The following is a 7213-nucleotide window of genomic DNA, read 5'->3' as shown; positions in this document are numbered from 1 at the left end:
GCTCCATGACTTCTTGGCTGCCCTCCCTCCGAGGAGGACCTTGGGTCTCCACACCCCACGTGTGCTTGTCTGCACCTTACAACCTTGCACAGGGGCCCGCCTGACTGCCATCACCACAGGATCTTTCCTGTAGCTCTTCCCCTGTCAGTGACATCGAGAAAACAGTAACTTTCTTTTCAGCAGAGAACCACTGGAGCTACCTGGGTGGATACCCACATGGGTCCAAGACCAGTCAGTGGGACCTCCTTGCTGATTGTTCTGGATGAAATGACCAATTTCTCCAAATTCTTCCATCTCTCCAATCTGGTAGACAGCTCACAGTCCAGCATGAGCTTGGTACTTAGCTCTGACAATCCCGGTATCCCTGCCCTCAGCATTCCCCACACATACACCCCCTGTTCCCATAGCTCAAAGGGTTAATAATAAAGGGACACTTCTGGATTAAGCTATTCTTAATTCTAAATTCTTTCACATCCATGATCTCATGCAAACTTGACAGCAACTCTGCTATTGACATGATTACCTTTACGTAATACATGTGGGTACCAAGGCTCAGAGTTGGCCAATGACCTGCCCAAGGTCACGTAGCCCAGGCTGGATCCCAGGTCTGATCTCAGGGCTCTTTTCTCTCCATAATACTTATCAAGGGTTACCATCAAGGTGGCTCTTAGATATTTAGTTCTCTCATCTGCCATGTAAATAAAGACCACAGCTTTTACATGAGTGAATCGGTAACCTTGGTAGTAATAGAGTAATTCTCTTGTCTCAATCAGTTTTTCCAACGTGTTACATGTGTTTCTGAGATTTACTAAGAGAAAAAAAAAAAAAGCCAGTACATTTTCCTTCAAAGTTATTTTCCTTCGAAAGTGCTGTTCTTTTTTAGGTGATGGTTGGGAAAATTCTGGGTGGAGGCTGACTCTAGTACTTGTGATGCATCATTATACAAGGGTGTTTATCTTGGCTCACTGTAGAAAGATTCGTCTGTGTTAGAAGGTAACTTGTACCATCAGAATTGAACTCTTAATTATGCTATTTAGGGAAAAAAAATGATTCCAAGAGGGCTGGCATTTGGTGTAAGCTGGGTAATCTGATGTTTTTTCCCCAAAAATCCCTCAGCTTGGAAGTTCTCTCGTATAAAGCTGAACGCAGTAGTCAATTTTCCCATATTGACAAAGAGGAAAGAAAAGGCCTCCTGTCTCTGAAAGACTCCAGCTCTTCTGATACAAGTAAATCCCTGCCCAGATCATCTGTCTAGAACCATCCTTTCTTAGTTTCCCCCTCACTTCCAAAAAGCTAACTTGAAAAGCATTTCTTTGACTACCTTTGGCATTTCACTCTTGCTGACTGCACACACATAGACAAGCCGGCCCCATGTATTATCTGTGGGGCTTAATCTACACTCCCAATTGATAATCTTATGAGATGCTAGCTAGCTGGGGAAGGGGTGGAATCAGGTGGATCAAGGTTTGAAACTGGAAAGTTGGGCCCAATAGGGCTAGAGCCCATAAACACATTTTTCTCTACAGTTTTGAGAAACTGACAAGTGGCTTGATCCACTCTGACTCACTGGCTGTGACCCCTCCCCCACAAACACACCCATTCCTGAACTTTATGATCTGAAAGAATGGGAATTGTTTCCAATGGGCTGGAAACTCACTTGAATGATACCTGGGTTAAAAAGGCAACAAAAGGTAACAATTTCCTTTTTTCAGGAAGCAAAAACTCTTTCAAGAATTCCAAATAAGGATGTTTGCCAAGCCAGTTGAGACTTGTGTAGAAGCAGTTTACCATTATAAAAACAAAGTGTAACACAGAAAACAAAGTAACCCCTCCAGAGATAAAACTAAGTAACTATCTTTGGGTCACATCTTTCTCCCATATAAACAATAATCTCTGCCATTTCCATAACTGTTTCTCTGCTGCTACTGCTGCTAAGTCACTTCAGTCGTGTCCGACTCTGTGCGACCCCATAGACGGCAGCCCACCAGGCTCCCCCGTCCCTGGGATTCTCCAGGCAAAAACACTGGAGTGGGTTGCCATTTCCTTCTCTAATGGATGAAAGTGAAAAGTGAAAGTGAAGTCCCTTAGTCGTGTCCAACTCAGCGACCCCATGGACTGCAGCCTACCAGGCTCCTCTGCCCATGGGATTTTCCAGGCAAGAGTACTGGAGTGGGGTGCCACTGTTTCTCTAGCTTGACATAATTGAAAATAATTTTGTAACCCATTTGTTTTTTCAAAATGTGAAGATCCCCTGGAGTAGGAAATGGCAACCCACTCCAGTATTCTTGCCTGGAGAATCCCATGGACAGAGGAGCCTGGCGGGCTACAGTCCATGGGGTTGCAAAGAGTCGGACACAACTGAGCACTCACGTACAGGTCGCTTAACAGAAACTTTTTTCTCACAGCTGGGAAGTCCAAGATCAAGGTACAGGTAGATTTGGTGTCTGGTGGGAACCTGCTTCCTGGTTCAGTTCAGTTCAGTTGCTCAGTCGTGTCCAACTCTTTGCGACCCCATGAATCGCAGCATGCCAGGCCTGCCTGTCCATCACCAACTTCCGGAGTTCACTCAAACTCATGTCCATCGAGTCAGTGATGCCATCCAGCATCTCAACTGTCGTCCCCTTCTCCTCCTGCCCCCAATCCCTCCCAGCATCAGGGTCTTTTCCAATGAGTCAACTCTTTGCATGAGGTGGCCAAAGTACTGGAGTTACAGCCTTAGCATCAGTCCTTGCAAAGAAATCCCAGGGCTGATCTCCTTCAGAATGGACTGGTTGGATCTCCTTGCACTCCAAGGGACTCTCAAGAGTCTTCTCCAACACCACAGTTCAAAAGCATCAATTCTTCGGCGCTCAGCCTTCTTCACAGTCCAACTCTCACATCCATGCATGACCACTGGAAAAACCACAGCCTTGACTAGACGGACCTTTGTTGGCAAAGTAATGTCTCTGCTTTTGAATATGCTATCTAGGTTGGTCATAACTTTCCTTCCAAGGAGTAAGCGTCTTTTAATTTCATGGCTGCAGTCACCATCTACAGTGATTTTGGAGCCCCCCAAAATAAAGTCTGACAGTTTCCACTATTTCCCCATCTATTTCCCATGAAGTCATGGGACAAGATGCCATGATCTTAGTTTTCTGAATGTTGAGCTTTAAGCCAACTTTTTCACTCTCCTCTTTCACTTTCATCAAGAGGCTTTTTAGTTCCTCTTCACTTTCTGCCATAAGGGTGGTGTCATCTGCATATCTGAGGTTATTGATATTTCTCCCGGCAATCTTGATTCCAGCTCGTGCTTCTTCCAGCCCAGTGTTTCTCATGATGTACTCTGCATTGAACAGTCATCTTTTTGGTGTGTTGTCAGGTAAGGGAAGGGGTGAGGGTGTTTTCTGGGGTCTCTTACATAAGGGCACTGATCTCATTCATGGGTGGACCTCATGACCTCCTAATCTCTCAAAGGCTTCACCTCCTAATACCACATTGGGGGTTAGGTCAAAACATATAAATTTGGGGCTACACATTCAGTCTGTAGTAGTCACACGGCCTGAAATTCTTCAGAGCTGGAATTCCAAACCAGCTCTCCCCTTTCTAAACAAAATACTCTATTAGCCCAGGGGGATCTCTGCAACTTTTCCCTTGGTTATTGCTTAGTGGCTAAGTTATGTCCAACTCTTTTGTGACCCCATGGACTGTAACTCACCAGGCTCCTCTGTCTATGGGATTTCCCAGGCAAGAATACTGGGGTGGGTTGCCATTTCAATTTTTTAAAAAAGAATTAATTTTAACTTTTTATTTTTACAAAACCCCTGCATTTCAAGGTCTCAAAACTTCTGCTCCTAGCCCTTGTGGGCAATGATGGTGGGAAACAGAACTCAGCTCTGAGATCTGAGTTAACAAAAGATAAAACATCACTACTTCAGAATCTTTCTTTTGTTCCCAAGTAGTGGGCAGGGAGAGGGAGAGAACAGTTTCTGCAACAATTATTCCCTTTAGTGAGAACACTGACCCATAAAGGATTGGTGATGGTCCCTTGATAAAACCTGTTAGAGATGGGAGAAGAAATGGGGAGTTGTTTAATGGATACAATTTCAGTTTTGCAAGATAGAAAGTTCTGGAGATATGCATTACAACATTGTGACTATACTTAACACTACTGAACTGTACACTTAGAACAGTTAAGATGATAAATTACATGTGATGTGCTTTCTATCACATTTTAAAGTCTAAAAAATATTTTTCTTAGTCGTGGGAACTTTTAAACGATGTCCCAGAAAGAAGAAAGAGAGAACTGATGCTCTAACAGGGCACACTTGTTGCTGTCTCCCCAACCCCAAAGTCAATGCAGATCTGGAATCTTCAGATTGCAGATCCGAATCTGTACTTCTCCAGGTAAGATGAAAATCAAGCCACAGAGCTCATCATAATATCAGAATGCAGGAGCTGACCATTTCCTTGCACCTAAAATCTCTCTATGAAACAATCTACAATGACCTGCACCCACAGAGATTTTCTTAAAGAATCATTCACTTAGAATATATTTATAGGGCATTCCCTGGTTGTCCAGTGGTTAGAACTCAAGCTTTCATTGCTGGGGCCCTGTGTTTGATCCCTGGTCAGGGAAGTAAGATCCTGCAAGATGGTACAAAAACCTAGTTTTTTGGTTATGATTTGGTCATGTTGTGAAGGCAACAGCAGAGGATTTCATTGGAAATACTCTGAATATATTCTTTGTGAAGTTGGAAAGTGAAATACATCGAAATAACATAGGCCAAAATAGCATGACACTCGCATTTTCTGTTAGTTTGCATCCAACTTACTAATGATAGAAAAGGGACTTTGAAGAAGATAATTGAGATACATTTTTCAGAATTTCCCAACCCTTTTGCTAAGATTTTGTATCCCCAAACCTGACTGCAATGGTAATCTGTCCACTCTAACTGACTTAATGTCAGTAACTTCTAGAATTATTGAAATTAGAAGCATTTCCAATTCTAGGTCAGATGAGTTTGGTACCCTGAGAGTATATTGCCTTGTTTACCAAAAAGAGAAATACTTTGGAATTCCAAAAGAAGTAGCAAGATTCCATTTATATACAGTTAAAAAATTTATATACTCAGGTAGAACAAACCTATGGTGCAAAATGTCATGGTTCTAAATGGAATAAAACTAGAATTTAAAAAATGGAAGCCAAAACCAAAACACAAACCTCAGTGCTAACATATCTGCTTTAATATCACTGACGCTGAGTTTGATTTCAACCTCAAAGGCAAAGGTCAGTGTTCAAGACTCCAATAGTTAATATCACAACCTATAACTGTGCAGGAAGTTCCAGAAATTCAGGTGCACTTTCCTGCTCACAAAATAACACATTTTGTGATGCAAAAAGAACAAATAATCAACAGATGTTTTAACCAGGCAGAAATCCAACCAATGAATTTTTCAGACTTATTGTTACCTGTTTCTTGAAGGTGAGGGAGTTGATAATTCTGAATAAACTGAAAAGCACCATGCCACCTACTTCCTAATGGAAAGTGCCAATTTTCAGAAGGGCAATACCCAGGCCTGAGTAATCTCTGTATTTTATCGTGCCTAGCACAGTGCCTGGCACAGGGACCTCATTCAGTAAATGTTTGGTCAAAAAATGAATGCAAATAGCACTGTGTCACTGGCCAGTTGATGTTGCCCTTGGCCGCACCCTCACCTCCACCTAAGTCTGGATTAGCTGTCCTCCTCTGAGCTCCCATGGCTCCCTGGGAGCCATCACAGCACTGGCCACCCCATGTTTATCCCAGGTGACTATCCCCTGTCTTTCTTCCCCACTAGACAGTGAACTGGGTCTGTCCTGATCATCACTGTATCCCCGGTGCCATATTTATGAATGACTGGATGCCTTGAATATTAATTATACTCTATGTTCCAGAACTACAGGGCCAAGGCTAAGGAACAAGGGATTTCCCACTCTTTCTCCAGGTCTCCTTGCTCAGCCAACTGTGTGACTTTAGGCAAATAACTTGGCTTCCTGGGAGTCAGCCTCAATTAGAGCCATGGGCTCCAGGATGGATGTCCAAGGGGACTCAGGGCAGCCCCTTACACCAGGGCTCTGAGACATCTCAGGCTGGAGGGAAGAGTTGATTGCCATTCCAGAAGAAAGTTGACATGGAAAACTTAGTTCTAGCCTCAGACAGACAGGCCTTAAGGTCCATCTCTAGCAGTTTCTGACCAACTTTGGGGGCATTACCTCATTCCTCTGAACCTCATTACTTTATGAGGGTTTGATTTGAGCATTTTATCATGGCCACTGACTATCCTCAATGTGAATTCATAATTGTGTATGGATGTGTTTTAGCATTCTTACAATATTTGAGTAATATCAAGGGCTATGATTTACTGAGCACTCATCGGTCCCTGCTCCGGGCTAAGTGCTTTAGCTGCATCATCTCATTGAATCTTTACAATAACCCTTCCAGGCAGGAATTAGTGTTGCCATTTTACAGATAAGGAAATTAAAGCTCATAGCGGTAGCCTAAGTGGCCCAGCCCAGGCAGCTGTTAGAGCCAGGATTCAAGCCCGGTTTTGTCTGACTCCAAAGCCCATTACTCTTAACCCCTTCACTCAACTGCTATAGAGTAATTAAGGGGTATTAAAATGGGACCCTGTAAAAGCTAGAGAATAAGGTAAATAAATAGAAAGCTTTTGCCTTCTCTTGAAAAGCCATTAGTCCCAGCAGCCTTTTGGTGTCAAATGGAAAAAATAATAAGGCTGGCCCATCAATTGGTAGAAGCAGGCCACTTTACCAGTATGCTGGGCTCTTCTTTCCATTGCTAGCTAAAATAATTACCATCCATTCAACCACTTTAAGTGACTCCCAATGAGGACTTATGAGCCTTTCTATTAACTATAGAACATCAAAATAATATGTAGATGGCAGCTCTCTCTAAGGGACTTTGAATACACTATTAAAAAGCCAAACCAAAACAGAAGTTTCCAGTTCTCAGTCTTCAAAAGCCAGTAACTCTTTACAAATTTGATAATACCTTTTGTCAAACGCATGGAGCTCTGTGGCAAGGAAGCAGGCAGCACCGCTGTCTCTCCGCGGAGAGTTTCAGAGCTCATGGATGCGGTGGCTCAGTGAACGTTGGGGATGGCCGTGGTGACTAAAACGACTCCTGTTGCCCTAGTTTCAGGCCGAAATTCGCAAACTGCTAAAGGGTCGGAAAAC

Source organism: Bos indicus x Bos taurus, chromosome X (assembly GCF_003369695.1).
Source record: "Bos indicus x Bos taurus breed Angus x Brahman F1 hybrid chromosome X, Bos_hybrid_MaternalHap_v2.0, whole genome shotgun sequence".
In the NCBI taxonomy this organism is placed as follows: domain Eukaryota; kingdom Metazoa; phylum Chordata; class Mammalia; order Artiodactyla; family Bovidae; genus Bos; species Bos indicus x Bos taurus.
The sequence above is the reverse complement of the archived record's forward strand: the minus strand, read 5'-3'. Positions refer to the sequence as shown.